The sequence below is a fragment of the Macaca nemestrina genome, chromosome 10 (genome assembly GCF_043159975.1).
Source record: "Macaca nemestrina isolate mMacNem1 chromosome 10, mMacNem.hap1, whole genome shotgun sequence".
Lineage (NCBI taxonomy): Eukaryota > Metazoa > Chordata > Mammalia > Primates > Cercopithecidae > Macaca > Macaca nemestrina.
The window spans coordinates 119,803,395-119,825,711 of record NC_092134.1 but is presented as its reverse complement, the minus strand read 5'-3'; the positions used below and the strand labels follow the sequence as shown (position 1 = coordinate 119,825,711).

At 38.6% G+C, this 22,317-nt stretch overlaps 1 long non-coding RNA gene across 1 annotated transcript in view; it reads right to left on the bottom strand.

The window, feature by feature from the left end:
- The window catches only part of LOC139356840 (uncharacterized), a 72,119-nt gene that overhangs the window by 22,716 nt on the left and 27,086 nt on the right, over positions 1-22,317 (bottom strand). Inside the window, exon 2 of the long non-coding RNA XR_011609292.1 lies at positions 3,817-4,009. This is a non-coding gene — a long non-coding RNA (uncharacterized lncRNA). The remainder of the gene's footprint in view (positions 1-3,816; positions 4,010-22,317) is intronic.

The window sequence follows — 22,317 nt, the reverse complement described above, 5'->3', positions numbered from 1 at the left end:
AACCCAGTATTAGAAGTTGGATGTGATAGTAATATTTTCAATCATGCTCAACATTGCATGCTCTGCTTTTAATTGATAATCAGAACAGGCACATTTTACTTAGGTAAGAAAGCATTTGCTGAGTCATTTTTAATACATAACTCTCTTTCTGTGACATGTTTATAACATCACCTGATGGGTTCTTTCTGCCTGCTGCACAAAATCAATTGACTGAGACCATGGCATTGCAGTAGAGAAATAGTTTAACTGATGTGAGACTGGCCTCAAATCAATCTCAAAGGCTCAAAGGCTAGGATTTTTCCAGGAAGTTTGTGAACAGGGGACTAGGGAATGGAGAATATTGATTGGTTACAGATGAAATCATAGGAGTGTGGAAAACAGTCCTTGTGCACTAAGTCCACCTCTGGGTGGGACCACAGGATCAGTTGAGTCATGAGTCAAGAGTCTGGGTGCAGTCAACCTGAAAAATATCTCAAAAATCCAATCTTAGGTTCTATAATAGTGATGTTATTTATAGGAGTAATTGGGGAAGACACAAATCTTATGACATTTGACCACATGACTCCTGAGCAGTAAGGTATTATAGAAACTATACCTACATCTTATCAGAATTTAGGCCCCTCTCATCATCCTAACATTGTGGTGTGTATTAGTCCATTTTCATGTTGCTGATAAAGACATACCAGAGACTGGGCAATCTACAAAAGAAAGAGGTTTAATGGACTTACAGTTCCACATGGCTAGGAGCGGCCTCACAATCATGGCAGAAGGCAAGGAGGAGCAAGTCACATCTTATGTGGATGGCAGCAGGCAAAGAGAGAGAGCTTGTGCAGGGAAACTCCTGTTTTTAAAACCAGTAGATTTCATGAGACTGATTCAGTATCACGAGAACAGTACGAGAAAGACCTGCCCCCATGATTCAGTTACCTCCCACCAGGTTCTTCCCATGGCACATAGGAGTTGTGGAAGTTACAACTCAAGATGAGATTTGGGTGGGGACACAGCCAAACCACATCATGGTGTTACACTGGTTTTGCAAAGGTGGTTTGGTTTGGGAAGGGCTATTTTTATCCTTGCTTTAAGGTTAAACTATATACTACATTTCTCCCAAAGTCAACTTGGTCTACACCCAGAAATGACCAAAGACAGTTTAGAGGTTAGAAGCAAGATGGAGTCAACTGTGTCAGATTTGTCTTGCTGTAATAATTTTATAAAGATAGTTTCAATTATAGTCCAGGTATTGTATGAGTCCACATGAATAGCACCTGCTATTTTTAATTGAGAGACGTATAAAGGCCACTGTATACAGGAATAAATAGTCACTAACCCCCTCACTTACCTCCAATACCACAATATCCTCTCTTTATCTGAGGAAGGAATTGTGGAGCAACCCAACATGTCATGCTTTCTCTAACTGTTCTAGACTTTCTCAGCAGATCACAGAACCCCAAGGCTCAGGGAGCACAATTTTAATAATCTACTTCTTAATAAAAAGGAATAAAATGGCAGAACGTTTGGCCTCATCCATTTAGTTGGATGTATTTGTTTCGACAAAGAAGAGAGATTTTAGGGCCTTTGGAGAACACCTAAAGTTACATATCTGTAGTATCTTCTGGCAAAGACAATGCAACTCATGGCAAAATAATGCCTATTTTGTCAAAGACTGTATTCTATGAAATCAGAAGAACTATTGGAGTAGGTTGGGGGACATACAGGGAAGGTGGAACAGGACTCTGGAAGTGATAGGGAATCAAATATTAAACGAAACGTCATGAAATGTGCTGGAAAGCATACCTTTCACATCAGAGAGTTTAGAAACATAAAGAAGGAGAAACAAAAATTAGGAAGAGAATATAGAAGGCAAAGCAGGGTTGTGAGCTGGGAAGGAAAGACTAGGGGAGGAAGCTCCTATTTGACAGGCCCTGTTAGAGCAAAAGAAGCTTGTCCAATCTGGGAGCTCTCAGGGACCAAGCCATCAGTAACAGCGGACAGGTTATCCTCTCAGGAGACAGAACTGGAAGGTCTCAGTTCCCAGTATGGGGCACACTGAAAGTATTGTATCTTAAGGCTATACCTTCCTTCACTGTGAAAGTTTAATAGTATCTCAATCCTTCTGAGCTTCAGTTTCTTTACCCATAAAAGCAGAAATACATACACTTGTCATTGTTGCAATGTATACAAAACACACAGCTTACTATCTGACAGTCATTTGTTATCAATGTTATTGCATTACACTAAGTGTTACTTAGTTTACCAGACTCCTTTTCTCCTCAAATCTCTCTCTCTTCTCTGTCTCGTCTCTCTCTCCTTCCTGCCTGTCTTAGAAATCGTCTGCTGGAAACGAAAATGATTTGTTCAACGAAACTGTAATCCAGTTAATACATCTTCCCCTGTTCTGACAGATTCACTGGGGGCAAAGACAAACTCTCTGACATTTTGCCTCTGGTTGATTGTGTTTACTTTCTTTGGGGCACAAGAGTAGATGGTGTGGGCAGAGGCACTGTGGTCACAGAGTTACAATCAGTTACACATATGACTGGTAGGTTGTTTCTGTTTTTATGTTTAGAATGTGGCTGACATCATTTGAAGAGGCTTTACTACTGGGAACTTGCAATGTATCCTGATTTTGCTTTTCAAATATTCTTTTTTTTTCCTGATCAAAATAGAATTTTAAAATATTCCTCATAGATATATCTCTAAAGAAAATAAAATTCAACACTAATGCCATACTGTAGAAAATCACTTGGCACATTGATATATTTATATCTACTCTTCTTTAATGCATGTATGTGTATATTTTAACTAAATTCAGATTATTTCATATATATGAATTTAAAAACATAGTTTCTACTTAACCTTAACCCACATGCGTTTTGCCATGAAAACTTAAATTTGAATAAGAAAGTTTTGAAAATAGAAAGCATTCTTTTAAATTACAATTCACTTTTAAAATAATGTGTGCATGTTAGCTGGGTGCAGTGGCTCACGCCTGCAATCCCAGCACTTCGAGATGCTGAGGTGGGAGGATTGTTTAAGCCCAAGATTTTGAGACCAGCCTGAGCAACACAGTGAAACCTTATCTCTAAAAAAAAAAAAAAAAAAAAAAAAATACAAAATATTAGCCAGGCATGGTGGCACACACCTGTGGTCCCAGCTACTTGGGAGGCTGCGGTGGGAGAATTGCTTGAGCCCGGGAGGCAGAGGTTGCAGTGAGCCAAGATTGTGCCACCACACTCCAGCCTGGGTGAAGGAGCGAGACCCTGTCTCAAAAATAAAAAATAAAAATAATAATGTTCACTTTTAAAATGGCTTGAGGTAACTATTCTTTGCATTTTTATTACAATTTATTTATTTAGTTTCCTATATAATCCCATGCAAGGATGACAGATAAAATTATTAAAATATAAGTGGCATTTGCTCTGCTTTCCTTTCTTTTTTTTCTGAGGCAGAGTCTCGCTCTGTCGCCCAGGCTGGAGTTCAGTGGCGTGATCTCAGCTCACAGCAAGCTCTGCCTCCCAGATTCACGCTATTCTCCCGCCTCAGCCTCCCGAGTAGCTGGGACTACAGGCGCCCGCCACCACGCCCGGCTAATTTTTGTTATATTTTTAGTAGAGACGAAGTTTCACCGTGTTAGCCAGGATGGTCTTGATCTCCTGACCTCGTGATCCCCCTGCCTCGGCCTCCCAAAGTTCTGGGATTACAGGCGTGGGCCACCACGCCCGGCCTGCTCTGCCTTTCAAGCTGCATAACAGACCAAATATCCAAGCCCAGTTTTGTCAGATCTCCAAACCTCTGTCTTTATCCCATAGAACTTACCTTGCATTCCATTGGCTTAATATTCCTGGGTGGCACATGTCATAGCTCAAAGGCATTGGAATTATTCTTCTGTCAGAATACAACTTTAGCTCTTCAAATTTAGAAATGTCTCCAATTCAATAGGAGATGTTAGAGTAATTCTGGTGTTGGGAACGTTCCCAATGGCGTCTGCAACCCAGTGAATGCCTTCAAGCTAAAATAAAACACAATTTTCATGACATGTCACTCTTGATAAAATGGATGTAGAAAATTAGCACGCTATAAAAGCGATTAATCCATTAGTTTTATTGTAAACAGTTATTATTACCTCCTGAAACCTGTCAAAACCTGCTGAAACACTTGAGATGCTAACTCATGTCATAGGTAGGATCATATTCTAAAGAGTGTGAAAAGGTATGAAAACTGCATGCTGTTTCCTCAGCTTGAAATACTCTTCTACGCTATGACTCATCCCTAGGCCCTTCTCCATATCACAAGTTCACACAGATCTTTCCATGTAGGATTCCTACTGGTCCTGCAAGCTCATGCATTTTCCTCTTTTATAAACTGTCCCCTGAGTCCCCACCCCTGGGCAGAGTTGTTCATGGCTCTCTGTCTTCCCACAGTGTACCCAGCTCCTCTCTCCACTGGAACACACACCAGAGGACAGTTACACAGCTCATGTTCTTGTCTATCTTCCCACTCTCCACTTGAAGATAGCCATTGTATCTTGGTTTGTTTGTGCGTAGATACATAGTAGTTGTGCTAAAAAAGCATCTGAACAAAGAACATATGCTACATTCAAACATCATTGACATACAAGCCTGCTACCATGGAACCTGGAAGGAATACAACTTTATATTTACATGAAGCGAATGGTGGATATGCTGCAGTGTGGTAGACAATAGTAAGTTGGGGCAGGGAAATAGAAGTTTGCAGGCAGTAGGGTGGATGTCTCACTAATATGAAACCAACGTTCTCAAAGAGTTTAAATCAGGCCTAACCTTCATTTATCTCATTGTAATTTCAATGAGATACGATATTAACAAATTTACAGTTAAACAAATATTTAGAGTTTAAACAATGTCCTCATTTGCATTGTACGTTTTAATATTAAGACTATTTTAAATTATGTTAATAAGTCTTAAGTATTTATAATTGTAATATTCATACAAATGTGACTAGTAGTGATAGCTGCATTATTCTAACAAAACATATTGATTTATTTTGATGAGGTAGAGAGAATATACATGGCTTTGTGCTATTAATGAGGACCTCCTGGTACTTGATGCTTTAGATGGCAGAAGATGTTAAATTATAGGCAGTGAAATTACACAGTGAAAGCCTATATTAGTTGCTTTTAAATGGTATAAGTTAGCTACCTTCTCTAAGAACATTTAAAGTATCATAAATTACTTTCTAAACTAACAGATCAATTTTAGGTAAGATATATTTATTCACGGAGCACACTAATACATTTCAACTTTACCTTAAAGTATTTTAAGGGCAATCGTTTAATATCCATTTGCAACAATATTTTCTTATTTATCAAAAAACATAGTTATGGTTTATATTTATTTTCAAAAAGCATCTGGTAGATCTGGCCCAATGTGAGCTCGGCATCTTCCCTCTGGTAGGTTCTCTTGGTCCTCAGATAAAGGAACTAAAATGCACAGACAACTAACTCAAAGGGAGCTTGGCTCTTAGTTACTCACGCCAGCAGTTGCATGCCCATCCCCTATGCCTACTCTTAGAATGAGCAACAGGCAGTTGGATATTACATAACTTGGTCATTTCGCTAAAACAAAAGTAACATAGAACTAATTTTGATTCTCTATACAATGATATTATTCATAACAATTATTCCTTCCCTTCATGGGCATATACCTATATGAAGGAACAAACTTTGACAATAAAAATATGTATGGCTTTTATTCACCCAGAAGAAAAAAACTATTTATAAATCAATTATTAAGTGTGAATTGAACAAACACCATTTAGTCATCATTATGACTTGTACAAAGCATAACTCTATAATGTTGTAGCTATTATGCTTATCATATATTGTCTATATGTCTTCATGAATCAAATAGAAGCAAGAGTATAGTAAGCTTGAATGTTTCCAAGAAGGCACACTGTTTATCTCTATAATATCAAGGTTGTAAATTAGAATCAGCTGTGGGAATATTTTTAAAATAAATGTTTCATGAAAATTATTGTATTTCTTCAAATTGCATTTCTATATATTTTTTATTATTATACTTTAAGTTCTGGGATACATGTGGAGAACGTGCAGGTTTGTTACACAGGTATATACACGTGCCATGGTGGTTTGCTGCACACATCAACCCGTCATCTACATTAGGTATTTCTTCTAATGTTATTCCTCCCTGCTCCCCCCATCCCTCAAAAGGCCCCAGTGTGTGATGTTCCCCTCCCTGTGTCCATGTGTTCTCATTGTTCAACTCCCACTTATGAGTGAGAACATGTAGTGTTTGGTTTTCTGTTCTTGTGTTAGTTTACTGAGAATGATGGTTTCCAGCTTCATCAATGTCCCTGCAAAGGACAAGAACTCATCCATTTTTTTATGGCTACATAGTATTCCATGGTGTATATGTGCCACATTTTCTTTATCCAGTCTATCATTGATGGGCATTTGGGTTGGTTCCAAGTCCTTGCTATTGTGAACAGTGCTGCAATAAACACACGTGTGCATGTGTCTTTGTAGTAGGATGATTTATAATCCTTTGGCTATATAGCTAGTAATGGGATTGCTGGGTCAGATGGTATTTCTGGTTCTGGATCTTTGAGGAATTGCCACACTGTCTTCCACAATGATTGAACTAATTTACACTTCTACCAACAGTGTAAAAGTCTTCCTATTTCTCCAGATCCTCTCCAGCATCTATTGTTTCCTGACTTTTTAATGATCACATTCTAACTGGCGTGAGATGGTATCTTATTGTGGTTTTGATTTGCATTTCTCTGATGATCAGTGATGATGAGCTTCTTTTCATAGGTTTTTTTGGCTGCATAAATGTCTTCTCTTGAGGAGTTCATATCCTTCACCCACTTTTTGCTGGGTTTGTTTGCTTTTTCTTTTAAATTTGTTTAAGTTCTTTGTAGATTATGGATATTAGCCCTCTGTCAGATGGATACATTACAAAAAATTTCTCCCATTATGTAGGTTGCCTGTTCACTCTGACGATAGTTTCTTTTGCTGTATGGAATTTTTTTAGTTTAATTAGATCCCATTTGTCAGTTTCGGCTTTTGTTGCCATTGCTTTTGGTGTTTTAGTCATGAAATCTTTGTGCATGCCTATGTCCTGAATGGTATTGCCTAGGTTTTCTTCTAGGGTTTTTATGGTTTAGGTCTTACATTTGTCTTTAATCCATGTTGAGTTAATTTTTGTACAAGGTGTAAGGAAGGGTTTTCTTTCAGTTTTCTGCATATGGCTAGCCAGTTTTCCCAACATCATTTATTAAATAGGGAATCCTTTCCCCATTGCTTGTTTTTGTCAGGTTTGTCAAAGATCAGATGATCAAAGATGTGTGGCATTATTTCTGAGGCCTCTGTTCTGTTCCATCGGTCTATATATCTGTTTTGGTATTGATGGAATATATCTCATAATAATAAGAGCCATTTATGACAAACCCACAGTCAATATCATACTGAATGAGCAAAAGCTGGAAGCATTCCCTTTGAAAACTGGCACAAGACAAGGATGTCTTCTCTCACCACTCCTATTCAGCATAGTATTGGAAGTTCTGGCCAGGGCAATCAGGCAAGAGAAACAAATAAAGGGTATTCATAGAGGAACAGAGGAAGTCAAATTGTCTCTGTTAGCAAATTACATGATTGTATGTTTAGAAAACCCCATGGTCTCAGCCCAAAATCTCCTTAAGCTGATAAGCAACTTCAGCAAATTCTCAGGATATAAAATCAATGTGCAAAAATCACAAGCATTCCTATATTCCAATAATAGACAAACAGAGAGCCAAATCATGAGTGAACTCCCATTCACAATTGCTACAAAGAGAATAAAATACCTAGGAATACAACTTACAAGGGATGTGAAAGACCTCTTCAAGGAGAACTACAAACCACTGCTCAAGGAAATGAGAGGACAGAAACAAATGCAAAATCATTCCATGCTCATGGATAGGAGAAATCAATATTGTGAAAATGGCCATACTGCCCAAAGTAATTGATCGAGTCAATGCTATCCCCATCAAGCTACCATTGACTTACTTCACAGAATTAGAAAAAACTACTTTAAATTTTATATGAAACCAAAAAAGAGCCCGCATAGCCAAGACAACTCTAAGCAAAAAGAACAAAGCTGGAGGCATCACGCCATCTGACTTCAAACTATACTACAAGGCTACAGAAACCAAAACAGCATTTCTATATATTTTTTAAATGCATTAAAACAAATGTACCAGAGTTTGGATAGGAAACCAGAAAGACATCATTTTCTCTTGCACCAACAAAACAAAACAAAACAAAACAAAACAAAAAAAAGAAAACTGCTCCGGGGATGCCATCTTTCATCAAACCTATCAAAAAGTACTTACTAAACACTGATATTAAACAAGACACAGAGCAAGTATGGTCCTTAATCTTAACCTTAGCTCAATGTGAAAGTAATCTTAGAATAACTAAGCTAGCATTCAAACTGGGGAACCCTTTACAATTCTTCACAAGTTGTTTTTAAACCATAACCGAGCCAAGGTCTACTGTGAAAATGATATCTGAATTTTGATAATACACATTACAAAACATTTCCTCTAACTGGGCACTCAAGATAGTTTGCATAAAAAGCTACCAAACTATCATAATATAATCATTATATTAAGGTACAAAATTAATCAAATTCTTTGGCCTAGATAAAGAAAGGCTATTAGTGGCTGTAATGGATTACGTCACTGTGGAAAGTATTAGAAAAAATAGATTTCTTCTTATTAATATTAACACAGAGATGAGGAAGTAGCTAGTATTGCATTTCATGAAGAGAGCCGTAGAATGAGAAAAGATAAATATAATTTTTTTAATGGAAATTGGCAAGTAAATCTATGACTAAATGCAAACCTTACAAGCAGTACTTTAGCTAATACGGGAATTAGGACACCTAAGCCAGAAAATAAATATCTTGAGCTTTCCTATAAACATAAATTTTTAGGTTGATGTGTATAAACCCTTGTCTGAGTCATGTATAACTTTTGTCACTAATATTGTGATACTCTGGATTCAGTTAGATATGGCAACAAAGTGCCCAATTGTTTCAGTGAACCAGAGTTGAATCTTTGCCTGTCAAACCCTTAAAGGAATTGTGTATCAACAAGGGACTGACCAACATTTTAGCTGAGCACAAAAAAATATAAAGGTCTACTGTGGGAGAAATGAAGACAATCATCATATACGCAGAAAATCCAAAGAATCTCAATTAGAATGAACATGTAAATTGAACATGACTGTTAGATTATGAGTCAATACATGAAAATAAATTGTATTTCTGTGTTCTGGGAACAATCAACTGAAAAATAAAATTTGAAAAACAATACTATTTAAAATAATATAAAAAATCAATTTTCTGAAAATAACTCTGTTACTGTAAGGCATGGAAAAACCACAAAGTATTACTGAGATCAGTTAAACAAAGGAATAGAAATGAAGAGAGACATATACTATGTTCATGTACCAGATGAGCTAATTTTAAAATGACAAAATTCACCTTATTGATTTGTAAACGTCAATTTAACTTGATCAGAACCTCAACATGTGCATGTGCGCGCGTGTGTGTGTAAATTGACAAGCAATCATTTATATGAAAATGAAAAGGTCAAGAAAATCTGAAAGGAGAAAAAATTCTGTATGATTTATACTATCAGATTTCAAGATTTACCGCAAAGCAAATGTAGTTAAGATAGCATGGCCTGAGCTCAAGCCTACACATACAGAGCAATGGAACAGAACAAAGAGTGCAGAGAAAGACACACACATAAATGGTCATTTGATTCCTGACAAAGGTAAACTTTAGTGAAGAAAGTTGTCTTTTAAAATGAGTGGCACTTATTTTTTGATCCATCTGAGAAGTAAAATGAATTCTACTTTATACTATATACAAAGAAAAAATAAAAATGGATCAGATAATCAAATTTAAAAAATAAAAGCCTTTAGATGAAAACATGGGAGAATATTTTTATAATCCTTGGAAAGGTAAACCTTTCTTAAACAGGATACACCAAAGCCCTAACCATTAAGGAAAAAAATTTACAATTAAATTGAGAACCTCTGTTAATTAAAAGTCACCATTTAGAGAGTGAAAAACAAGCCATGATCTGGAAGAAAATAGGGTAATGCATATTACTATATTTCATACTGTATGCATTTCCAGACTCTTTAATAAACTCTTACTAATCAATAATTTAAAAATGAAAAATGTCAACAAAAAAGAGCAAAAGACATAAATAAGCCTTCGAAAAGATATTTAACATTATTTGTCATTAAATAAAAATTAGCCTGAGGAGGTGGAACAAGAGGCCAAATAGAAGCCCCTTCCAATCATCCACCTCCCAACAGAGACACCAAATTTAACAGCTATCTACACACACAAAAATGACCTTTCAAGAAAATCACTGAAAATCAGGTGAATAATCACAATACCTGGTTTTAACTTTATATCACTGAAAGAGGCAATGCAGAGGGTAAGAAAGATAGTCTTCACTTGCTGATGCCACCCCTCCCTCATACCCTGGCAGTGTCATGTGGCACAGAGAATGTGTACACTTAGGGGAGGGAGGGCACAGCCACCCTAGTAGGACTTTGTATGGCCTATAGTGCTGCCAACACTGGGCAGAACTCTGCTGACACCAGCCATAGGCAGAGGGGAATTGTTCATGCCATAGACTGTAATTTCAGTTCCAGCAAGCCTCGCTTCCATGGGCTAAAGTGCCTTGGGGTCCTAAATTACCTTGACAGGCAGTCTAGGCTACAAAAATTGCAACTCCTAGGCAAGTTCTACTGCTGTGCTGGGCTCAGAGCTAGGGGACTTGGTGGGCACATGACCTACTGAGACGCCAGCCAGGGCAGACAAGGGAGTGTTACACCACCCCTCCCTCAATCCCAGGCAGCATAACTCACAGCTCCAAAAGAGCCCCGATTCCTTCTGCTTGAGGAGAGGAGAGGGATAAGTAAAGAGGACTTTGTCTGGCAACTTGACTATCAGCTCTGCCATTTTAGAATAGAGAACCGGGCAGAGTCATGAGGTCCTCACTCCAAGCCCTAGCTCCCAGACAACATTTCTAGATACACCCTGGGCCAGAAGGGAACCTGCTGCCTTGAAGGGAACAAGCCAGTCCCTGCAGGATTCATTGCTTGTTGGTAGCCAGGTAATACATGCCCTAGGCCTTGGGTGAGACTGTGAGACGTGCTGGCTTCAGGCGACACCAAGCATGTTCACAGTTGTGGTGGCCATGAGGAAAGACTCCTTCTGATTGAGAAAAGGTGAGGGAAGAATAAAGGGGACTTCGTCTTCATCTTGTAACTCAGCCATAGGGGGGAAGACCATCAAGTGGGCTTTCAGGGCCCTTGATTCCAGGCCTTAGCCCTTGGATGACATTACTGAACCTACCCTGGGCCAGAAGGGAGCCCACTGCCCTGAAGCATGAGTTCCAGGCTTGGCAGGATTCACCACAAGCTGACTGAAGAGCCCTGAAGACTTAAGTGAACATCAGTGGAACCTGGCAGTACTCCCTGTGGGCCTGTGGTAGTGATGGACGTGGGGAGAGACTCCTTTGCCTGTGGAAAGGGGAGGGAAGAGTGGGAAGGACTTTGTCTTATGGTTTGGATGCTGGCTTAGCTGCAGTAGAACGAAGCACCAGGTAGATTTCTAAGGTTTCCAATTCTAGGCCCTGGCTCCTGGACAGCGTCTCCGGAACCACATGGGGCCTGGAGCAACTCACCACCCTGAAAGGAAGGGTACAACATTGACTGACTTTGCCAGCTGCTGACTGTAGAGCCCCAGGGCCTTGAGTGAATATGGGTCATAGCCAGGTAGTGGTTACAACGGACCTTGGGCAAGACCAGGTGCTTTTCTGGCTTCAGGTCTGACCCAGTGCAGTCCTAGTGGTGGTGGCCACAGGGGTGTTTGTGTCACTCCTTCCCCAGCTCCAGGCAGCTCAGCATAGCCAGAGAGAGACTCCTTTTGCTTGGGAGAAAGTAAGGAAAGAGAACAAGAGTCTCTACATGGGACATCTGGATAATTCTTCGGAATCTTATCCAAGACCAACAAGGTGGTACTTCTCAAGACTACAGGAACTAGTGCGTGATGGGGCTGGGGTGCTCCCTCATGTAGATATGGCTGTAGTGACCAAAAGCTCAGATCACAACACTCAAATCCCTTCAAATATCTGGGAAGCTTTCCCCAAAAGGACTGGTATGCAAAAGTCCAGACTACGAAGACTACAATAAATACCTAACTCTTCAACGCCCAGACACTGACAAACATCCACAAGCATCAGTACCATCCAGGAAAACATGACCTCACCAAATGAACTAAATAAGTCACCAAAGACCCATCCTAGAGAGACAGAGATAAGTGACCTTTCAAACAGAGAGGTCGATAGTTGTGTTTTTGTGCTTTTTTGTTTTTTGTTTTTTGTTTGTTTGTTTTGAGACAGAGTCTCGCTCTGTCACCCAAGCTGGAGTGCAATGGCATGATCTCGGCTCCCTGCAACCTCCGCCTCCCAGGTTCAAGTGCTTCTCCTGCCTCAGTCTCCCTAGTAGCTGGGATTAACGGTGCCTGCCACCACACCCAGCTAATTTCTTTTGTATTTTTAGTAGAGACAGGGTTTTACCATGTTGGTTAGGCTGGTCTCAAACTCCTGACCTCAGGTGATTGCCAGCCTCTGCCTCCCAAAGTGCTGGGATTACAGATGTGAGCTACCACACCCGGTCAAATACCTGTTTTGAGTGAAGTCAATGAAATTCCAAATAACACAAAGAGAGAATTCAGAATTTATCAGATACCTTTAAAGAAGACATTAGAATGACTTAAAAGAATCAAGCAGAAATTCTGGAGTTGACGAATGCGATTGACATCCTGAAGAATGTGTCAGAGTCTCTTAATAGCAGAATTAATCAAGCAGAAGAAAGAATTAGTGAGTTCGAAGACAGGCTATTTGAAAATACATAGTCAGAAGAGACAAAAGAAAAAAATAAGAAACAGTGAAGATCTAGAAAATAGCCTCAAAAGGACAAATCTAAGAGTTACTGGCCTTAAAGAGAAGGCAGAGAGAAACATAAAAGTGGAAAGTTTATTCAAAGGGCAAATAACAGGGAACTTTCCAAACCTAGAGAAATATACCAATATTCAAGTACTAAAAGGTTATAGAACACCAAGAAGATTTAACACAAAGAAGACTACCTCAAGACATTTAATAATCAAACTCCCAAAAGTCAGGGATAAAAGAAAGGATGCTGAAAGCAGCAAGAGAAAAGAAACAAATAACATTCAATGGAGGGCCAATACATTTGGCAGCAGACTTCTCAGTGGAAACCTTACAGGCCATGAGTGATTAGCATGATATTTAAAGTGCTGAAGAAAGAAAACGTTTTTACCCTAGAATAGTATATTTGGCAAAAAATTTTCCTTAAACATGCAAAAGAAATAAAGACTCTCACAGATTTAAAAAAAAAAAAAAAAAAAAGCAGAGGGATTTCATCAACACTAGACTTGTCCTACAAGAAGTGCTAAAGGAAGTTCTTCAGTCTGAAAGAAAAGGACATTAATGAGCTATAAGAAATAATCTGAAGGTACAAAACTCACTGATAATAGTAAGTACACAGAAAACACAGAATATTATAACCATGTAATTGTGGTTTGTAAACTACTTAAATCTTAAGCAGAAAGAGTAAAAGATGAACTGATCAAAAATAATAAAGGCTGGGCACAATGGCTCATGCTTGTAATCCCAGTACTTTGGGAAGCTGAGGTGGGCAGATCACCTGAGCTCAGGAGTTCAAGACCAGCCTGACCAGCATGATCAAACACTGTCTCTACTAAAAATCCAAACATTAGCCAGGCATGGTGACGCATGCCTTAGTCCCAGCTACTTGGGAGGCTGAGGCAGGAGAGTCACTTTAAACTGGGTAGGCGAAGTTGCAGTGAGTCAAGGTTGTGCCACTCCACCCCAGCCTGAGTGACAGAGCAAGATTCCATCTCAAAATTAATTATTTAATTAAATAATAATAACAAATCTTCAAGACACAGACAGTACAATAAGATATAAATAGAAAGAGAGAGACCTAGCAAGATGGCCGAATAGGAACAGCTCCAGTCTGCAACTCCCAGTGAGATCAACACAGAAGGCAGGTGATTTCTGCATTTCCAATTGAGGTACCCAGCTCATCTCATTGGGACTGGTTAGACAGTGGGTGCAGCCCACAGAGGACAAGCCGAAGCCCTACCCTAGCCAAGGGAACCTGGGAGGGACACTGCCATGAAGAACGGTGCATCCTGGCCCAGACAGTAGGCTTTTCTCACAGTCTTCACAACCCACAGACCCACGGACCAGGAGTTCCCCTCGGGTGCCTATGTCACCAGGGCCCTGGGTTTCAAGCACAAAATTGGGCGGCCATTTCTGCAGACACTGAGCTAGCTGCAGGAGATTTTTTCATACCCTGGTGGTGCCTGGAACACCAGTGGGACAGAACTGTTCATTCCCCTGGAAAGGGGACTAAAGCCAGGAAGTCAAGTGGTCTAGTTCAGTGGATCCCACCCCCACAGGGCCCAGCAAGCTAAGATTCCCTGGCTTGAAATTCTCTCTGCCAGCACGGCAGTCTAAAGTCGACCTGGGACCCTGGAGCTTGGTTGGGGGAAGGGGCATTTGCATTACTGAGGCTTGAGTAGGCAATTTTCCCCTCACAGGGTAAACAAAGACTTGGGAAAGTTCCAACAGGGTGGAGCCCTCCACAGATCATCAAAGCCACTGTAGCCAGACTGCCTCTCTAGATTCCTCCTCTCTGGGCAGGGCATCTCTGAAAAAAAGGCAGCAGCCCCAGTCAAGGGCTTATAGATAAAACTCCCATCTCCCTGTGATAGAGCACCTGGGGGAAGGGGAGTCTGTGGGCGCAGCTTCAGCAGAGTTAAATGTCCCTGCCTGCCGACTCTGTGCAGCAGATCTCCGAGCACAGCATTTAAGCTCTGCTAAGGGTCAGACTGCCTCCTCAAGTGGGTCCCTGACCCGCATGTCTCCAGAGAGGCAGACACTTCCAAGTAGGGGCCAACAGACACCTCATACAGGAGAGCTCTGGCTGGCATCTGGTGGATGCCACTCTGAGATGAAGCTTCCAGAGGAAGGAACAGGTAGCAATCTTTGCTGTTTTTCAGCCTCCACGGGTGATACCCAGGCAAACAGGGCATGGAGTGCACCTCCAGCAAACTCCAGCATCTGCAGCAGAAGGGCTTGACTGTAAGAAGGAAAACTAACAAACAGAAAGGAATAGTATCAACATCAACATCAACAAGAAGGATGTACACTCAGAAACCCCATCCGAAAGTCACCAACATCAAAAACCAAAGGTAGATAAATCCATGAAAATGGGGAGAAACCAGTGCAAAAAGGCTGAAAATTCCAAAAACAGAATGCCTTTTCTCCTTCAAAGGATCACAACTCCTCACCAGCAAGAGAATAAAACTGGACAGATAATGAGTTTTGACAAATTGACAGAAGTAGGCTTCGGAAAGTGGGTAATAAAAACCTCCTCTGAGCTAAAGGAGCATGTTCTAACCCAATGCAAGGAAGATAAGAACCTTGAAAAAAAGGCCAGAGGAATTGGTAACTAGAATAACCAGTTTAGAGATGAACATAAATGACCTGATGGAGCAGAAAGACACAACACGAGAACTTCGTGAACCATACACAATACCTGAATCCATCAAGTGGAAGAAAGGATATCAGAGATGGAAGAACTTAATGAAATACAAGCGTGAGGACAAAACTAAAGAAAAAAAGAATAAAAAGGAATGAACAAAGACTCCAAGAAATATGGAACTATGTGAATAGACCAAACCTATGTTTGACTGGCGTAACTGAAAGTGACAGGGAGAATGAAACCAAGTTGGAAAACACTTTTCAGGATATTATCCAGGAGAACTTCTTCAACCTTGCAAGACAGGTCACCATGCAAATTCAGGAAATACAGAGAATACCACAAAGATACTCCTTGAGAAGAGCAACCCCAAGACGCATAATCGTCAGACTCACCAAGGTTGAAATGAAAGAAAAAATGTTAAGGGCAGCCAGAGAGAAAAGTCGAGTTACCCACAAAGGGAAGCCCATCAGACTAATAGCTTATCTCTCTGCAGAAACCCTACAAGCCAGAAGAGAGTGGGGACCAATACTCAATAATCTTAAAGAAAAGAATTTTCAACCCAGAATTTCATACCCAGCCAAACTAAGCTTCACAAGAGAAGGAGAAATAAAATCCTCTACAGACAAGCAAATGCTGATTTTGTCACCACCAGGCCTGCCTTACAAGAACTCCTCAAGGAAGCACTAACCATGGAAAGGAACAACTGGTACCAGCCACTGCAAAAATATACCAAATTATAAGACCATCTACACTATGAAGAAACTGCATCAATTAACAGACAAAATAACCAGCTAGTATCATAATGACAGGATCAAATTCACACATAATAATATGAACCTTAAATGTAAATGGGCTAAATTACCCAATTAAAAGACATAGAGTGGCAAATTGGATAGAGACAAGACCCATCAGTGTGCTGTATTCAGGAGACCATCTCACGTGCAAAGACACACATAGGCTCAAAATAAAGGGATGGAGAAAGATCTACCAAGCAAATGGAAAGCAAAAAACAAAACAAAACAAACAAACAAAACACACACACAAAAACAAAAACAAAAAAACAAAAACAAAAAGCAGGGGTTGCAATTCTAGTTTCTGATAAAGCAGACTTTAAACCGACAAAGATCAAACGAGACAAAGAAGGGCATTACATAATGGTAAAGGGATCAATGCAACAAGAAGATTTACCTATCCTAAATATGTATGCACCCAATACAGGAGCGCCCAGATTCATAAAGCAAGTTCTTAGAAACCTACAAAGAGACTTAGACTCCCACACAATAATAGTGGGAGACTTTAACACCCCACGGTCAATAATATACAGATCAATGACACAGAATATTAATAAAGATATTCAGGACTTGAACTCAGCTCTGGACCAAGAGAATCTAACAGACATCTATAGAACTCTCCACCCCAAATCAACAGAATATACATTCTTCTCAGCACCACTTCGCACTTATTCTAAAATTGACCACATAATTGGAAGTAAAACACTTCTCAGGAAATGCAAAAGAACAGAAATCATAACAGTCTCTCATGCCACAGTGTAATCAAATTAGAACTCAGGATTAAGAAACTCACTCAAACTGCACAACTACATGGTAACTGAACAACCTGCTCCTGAATGACTACTAGGTAAATACGAAATGAAGGCAGAAATAAAGATGTTCTTTGAAACCAATGAGAACAAAGACACAACATAGGAGAATCTCTGGGACACATTTAAAGCAATGTGTAGAGATAAATTTATAGCACTAAATGCCCAGAAAAGAAAGCAGGGAAGATCTAAAATCGACACTCTAGCATCACAATTAAAAGAACTAGAGAAGCAAGAGCAAACAAATTCCAAAGCTAGCAGAAGTCAAAAAATAACTAAGACCAGAGCAGAACTGAAGGAGATAGAGACACAAAAAACTCTTCAAAAAAATCAGTGAATCCAGCACCTGGTTTTTTTTTTTTTTGAAAATATCAACAAAATAGATTGCTAGCCAGACTAATAAAGAAGAAAAGAGAGAAGAATCAAATAGACACAATAAAAAATGATAAAGGGTATGTCACCACTGATCCCACAGAAATACAAACTACCATCAGAGAATATTATAAACAACTCTATGCAAATAAACTAGAAAATCTAGAAGAAATAGATAAATTCCTGGACACATACACCCTTCCAAGCCTAAACAAGGAATAATTTGAATCCCTGAATAGACCAATAAATAGTTCTGAAATTGAGGCAATAATTAATGACCTACCAACCAAAAAAAGTCCAGAACCAGACAGATTCACAGCCGAATTCTACCAGAGGTACAAAAAGGAGCTGGTATCATTTCGTCTTAAACTATTCCAAACAAAAGAAAAAGAGGGACTCCTTCCTTACTCATTTTATGAGGCCAGCATCATCCTGATACCAAAACCTGGCAGAGACAGAACAAAAAAAGAAAATTTCAGGTCAATATCCCTGATGAACATCCACGCAAAAATCCCAAATAAAATACTGGCAAACTGAACCAGCAGCACATCAAAAAGTTTATCCACCATGATCAAGTCAGCTTCATCCCTAGGATGCAAGGCTGGATCAACATATGTAGATTAATAAATGTAATCCATCACATAAACAGAACCGATGACAAAAAAACATGATTACTTCAGTAGATGAAGAAAAGGCCTTAGATAAAATTCAACACTCCTTAATGCTAAAAACTCTCAATAAATTCAGTATTGATGGAACCTATCTCAAAATAATAAAAGCTATTTGTGACAAACCCACAGCCAATATCATACTGAATGGGCAAAAGCTGGAAGCATTCCCTTTGAAAACTGGCACAAGACAAGGATACCCTCTCTCACCACTCCTATTCAACATAGTATTGGAAGTTCTGGCCAGGGCAATCAGGCAAGAGAAACAAATAAAGGATATTCAAATAAAGGGTATTCAAATTGTCCCTATTTGCAGATGACATGATTGTGTATTTAGAAAACCCCATGGTCTCAGGCCAAAATTTCCTTAAGCTGATAAGCAACTTCAGCAAAGTCTCAGAATACAAAATCAATATGCAAAAATCACAAGCATTCCTATACACCAATAACAGACAAACAGCCAAATCGTGAGTGAACTCCCATTCACAATTACTACAGAGATAATTAAATACCTAGGAATACAACTTACAAGGGATAAAAAAGACCTCTTCAAGGAGAACTACAAACCACTGCTCAAGGAAATAAGAGAAGACACAAACAAATGCAAGAGCATTCCATGCTCATGGATAGGAAGAATCAATATTGTGAAAAGGACCATACTGCCCAAAGTAATTGATCGATTCAATGCCATCCCCATCAAGCTACCATTGACTTTGTTCCACAGAATTAGAAAAAAAACTACTTTAAATTTTATTTGGAACCAAAAAATAGGCCACCTAGCCAAGACAATCCTAAGCAAAAAGAACAAAGCAGGAGGCATCACGCTACTTGACTTCAAACTACACTACAAGGCTACAGTAACCAAAACAGCATGGTATTGGTACAAAAGCAGGTATCTAGACCAATGGAAGAGAACAGAGGCCTCAGAAATAACACCATACATCTACAACCATCAGATCTTTGACAATCCTAACAAAAACAAGCAATGGGGAAAGGATTCCCTATTTAATAAATGGTGTTGGGAAAACTGGCTAGCCACATGCAGAAAACTGAAACTGGACCCCTTCCTTACACCTTATTCAAAAATTAACTCAAGATGAATTAAAGATGTAAACGTAAGACCTAAAACCATAAAAATTCTAGAAGAAAACCTAGGCGATACCATTCAGGACATAGGCATGCACAAAGACTTCAAGACTAAAACACCAAAAGCAATGGCAACAAAAGCCGAAACTGACAAATGGGATCTAATTAAACTAAAAAAATTCCATACAGCAAAAGAAACTATCATCAAAGTGAACAGGCAACCTACAGAATGGGAGAAAAATTTTGCAATCTATCCATCGGACAAAAGGCTAATATCCAGAATCTACAAAAACTTAAACAAATTTACAAGAAAAAAACCGACTCCATCAAAAAGTGGGCAAAGGTTATCAACAGACACTTCTCTAAAGAAGACATTTATGCAGCCAACAAACATGAAAGAAAGCTCATTACCACTGGTCATTAGAGAAATGAAATCAAAACCATAATGAAATACCATCTCACACCAGTTAGAATGACGATCATTTAAAAATCAGGAAACAACAGATGCTGGAGAGGATGTGGAGAAATAGGAAGACTTTTACACTGTTGGTAGAAGTGTAAATTAGTTCAACCATTGTGGAAGACAGTGTGGCGATTCCTCGAGGATCTCGAACCAGAAATACCATTTGACCCAGCAATCCCATTACTTGGTATATACCCAAAGGATTATAAATCATTCTACTATAAAATCACATAAACACATTTGTTTATTGTGGCACTGTACACAATAGCAAAGACTTGGAACCAACCCAGATGCCCATCAATGATAGACTGGATAAAGAAAATGTGGCACATATACACCATGGAACACTATGCAGCCATAAAAAAGGATGAGTTCTTGTCCTTTGCAGGGACATGGATGAAGCTGGAAACCATCATTCTCAGCAAACTAACACAAGAACAGAAAACTAAATACCATAGGTTCTCACTCATAAGTGGAAGTTGAACAATGAGAACACATGGACACAGGGAGGGGAACATCACACACTGGGGCCTCTTGGGGGGATGAGGGGCTAGTGGAGGGATAGCATTAGAAGAAATACCTAATGTAGATGACAGGTTGATAAGTGCAGCAAACCACCATGGTATGTGTATACCTATGTAACAAGCCTGCACATTCTGCACATGCATCCCAGAACTTAAAGTATAATAATAAAAAAAGAAATAAAAAAGATTATAGGTGAATACTGTAGACAACTATATTAAATCAAATTAGATAACTTAGATGAAATGAACTAACTCCTGGGAAGATACAAATAATCAAAACTGACTTAAGAAGTAATAGGAAAACTGAACAAACTATAAAAAGTTAATAGATTAAATTTGTAATCAAAATTATTTCACAAGTAAAAGTCCAGGTCCAAATGGCTTCAGTGGTAAACTCTACCAAACATTGAAAGAAGAGTTAACAATTCTTCACAAACTCTTCCAAAGAACAGAAGAGGGGAGAACACTCCTTAACATATTCGAAGTTATATTCTGACCTTGGTATCAGGGCGATACTAAAGCCAGACAAACGTTACAAGGAAACTACCTACTAATACCTTTGGCACAAATGTTCAGTGGAATGCTAAAACTAAATCCAGCAACATATATAAATGATTATGTACCATGACCAAACAATTTTAATTGAAAATAAACTAATGTAATACGCTACTTAAAAGTAACGACGAAAATCAAATAACCATTGCAATAGATACAGAAATAAATTTGAAAATTTAAACAGCCTTTCAGGATAGAAACATTAAATAAACCAAGAATAGAACAGTACAGATAAAGGTCATCTACAAAAAACCAACAGCTGACATCACAGATAATGATAAAAGACTTAATGCTTTTCCAGTAAGACAGGAACAAAACAAGAATATCTGCTCTCATCACTTCTATTCAATTTTGTACTGAGTTTCTTGCCAGAGTAATTGGGTAAGAGAGTGGGGGGTAAAAAAGCTATCTATATTGAAAAGGAAGAAGTAAAACTATTTATATATACAGATGACACAATCTTGTATGTAGAAAATCTTGAAGAATCCACTAAAATGTGGTAGAACTAATAAACGAATCCAGCAAGTTGCATGAAAAAGATCAACATATGAAAACAATTCTGTTTCTACACATTAGCAAAGAATAACTCAAAAATGAAATTAAGAAAATTCTACTTATAATAGCATGAAAAGAATAAATTCTTTCAGAAGAAATTTAACAAAGTTTACATCCTGAATATTATAACATAATGTTGAAAAAAACTAAAGAAGATCTAAAACAGTGGGAACACATTCCATATGTTCATGATTTGGAAGAACTAATATTTTTAAATGGCAACACTCTCCAAATTGATGCAGAAAGTCCATGAAATCTGTATTAAATTTCCAGTCGACTTCTGTAAAGAAATTGAGAAGCTGATCGTGTAATTCATATGGAAATACAAGTGACCTAAAATAGCCAGATGATTCTTGAAAAGGAAAAGAGTTGCAGGATGCACACTTCTGGATTTCAAGACACACAATAAAGCAAAATCATCAAGATAGCATGGCACTGGTATAAGGACAGACATATAGAATCTAGAAATAAACCCTCATATTAATGGTCAATTGATTCTTTATAAGGTTCTAAAGATTATTCAAGGGCAAAAAAATAGTGTTTTTAATAAATATTGTTGGGATGAGTGAGTATTCACATATAAAAGGATAGAGTTAGACCCCTTCCTCAAACTGTATCTAAAAATTAACTAAATATAAGAGCTAAAATTGCAAAATTTTTTGGAGAAAACATCCAAGGAAATCTTCACAGCCTTGGGCTAGACAACGCTGTCTCAGATCTGATACCAAAGGCACACGCAAAAAAAAAAAAAAAAAAAAAAAAAAAGAAAGATATATTGGACTTCATTAAAATTAAAACTTTTCTCCTTCAAGATACCATCA